This window comes from Otolemur garnettii, unplaced genomic scaffold, assembly GCF_000181295.1.
Source record: "Otolemur garnettii isolate 467f Iridium unplaced genomic scaffold, OtoGar3 scaffold00006, whole genome shotgun sequence".
In the NCBI taxonomy this organism is placed as follows: domain Eukaryota; kingdom Metazoa; phylum Chordata; class Mammalia; order Primates; family Galagidae; genus Otolemur; species Otolemur garnettii.
In genome coordinates this window covers 7,512,420-7,513,910 of record NW_003852401.1, presented here as the reverse complement: position 1 = coordinate 7,513,910, position 1,491 = coordinate 7,512,420, and the positions used below count along the sequence as shown (strand labels likewise).

Genomic DNA, 1,491 nt, shown 5'->3' with positions numbered 1-1,491 from the left:
AAAAAAAAAGGAAATAGAAAAAATTATTTTCTTCATACACTGCTGGCAGAAATATAAAATGGTATAGTTACTTTGGAAAACAGTTTAGCAATTCTTCAAAAAGTTAGACACAGTTACCACATAAGTGAAAAATTCTGTCTAGATATATACTCAGGAAATGTGAAAATATACATCTACACAAAAACTTGTAAATTAATGTTCATAGCAGCATTACCCATAATAGCCAAAAATGTGAAACCAATTTGAATGTCAACTTATGAGTGAACAAAATGTGGTATATCTATGCAGTGCAATATATTCAACTATTAAAAAGATTAAGTAGTGATATAACATGAATATAACATTCTACATAACATTCTATAACATGAATGTACCTTTCAACATTATACTAAGTGTAAGAAGCCAGACACCCCCCCCCCAAAAAAGCCACATATTGTATGATTCCATTTATGTGAAATGGCCAGAATAGGGGCGGCATCTATAACTCAGTAGATAGGATGCCAGCCCCATATACCACGGGTGGTGGGTTTGAACCTGGCCCCGGCCAAAAAAAAATAGCTGGGCCTTGTGTCAGATGCCTGTAGTCTCAGTTACTCAGGAGGCTGAGGCAAGAAAATCATCTGGCACTCTACTAAGGGCAATAAAGTAAAACTCTGTCTCTTAAAAAAAAAAAAAAAGAAAGAAAGAAAGAAAAGAAAAGAAATGGCCAGAATAGGAAGGTCCATAAAGAAAGTAAGTAGATTAATGGGTGTTAGGAACTGGGGGGGAAGAATGTGGAATGATGCCAATGGGTAGTATTTCTTTATGTGATGATGAGAAAATCCTGAAATTAGATAGTAGTGAGGATTGCACAACTTTGTGAATATATTAAAAATCACTGTGGTGCACACTTTAAAATGATGAGTTTTGTGGTATGTGAATTATGTCTCAAGAAAAAAGAAAGCCAAAAACTATTTTTAAGGGAAATTCCATTTTAAATAACAACAAAAAAAATCAGTACATCAATATAAAGGTATATCATATAAGTAGATAAAGCCATCTCAACAAATTTTATTTTATAAAATCATGCAAACAAATTCAATGTTATCCCTACTGAGAAAGATAGCCATCATTCTAGCAAAGAGTTATTGCTTCTAAGGCATAAAAGTTAAGAGTATAGCCAATAGAAAGAAAGATTTAGGTCAAGAATCCGGCTGTGAACCTTCTAATTTTGCTGAATTAAAGGCTGATCCTTCTACAGATTTAAAAAGCCAATGTTACACTATTCCAGTAAAGGACTAGCAAATATGCAGACCCCAGGGTCCTACTCGTAGAGATTCTGATTCAGTAGTTCTGGGTGGAATCTGAGAATCTCATCTCTAACCTGCCTTTGATTGATGCCGAAGCTGTCCAAGGACCCTACCTTATGGAACACTAGCTTGAAACATGACGTTCTATATGCTCAGTTCCTTATAGTAAAAAAGAAAAAGTGAATTACTTCATTTGGGGACT

General features: G+C 34.5%; 1 protein-coding gene across 1 annotated transcript in view; it reads right to left on the bottom strand.

Annotated features, from left to right (window-relative positions):
• Positions 1 to 1,491, bottom strand: part of MLLT3 (MLLT3, super elongation complex subunit) — a 264,740-nt gene that overhangs the window by 105,858 nt on the left and 157,391 nt on the right. The gene's annotated exons all lie outside the window — the stretch shown is intronic.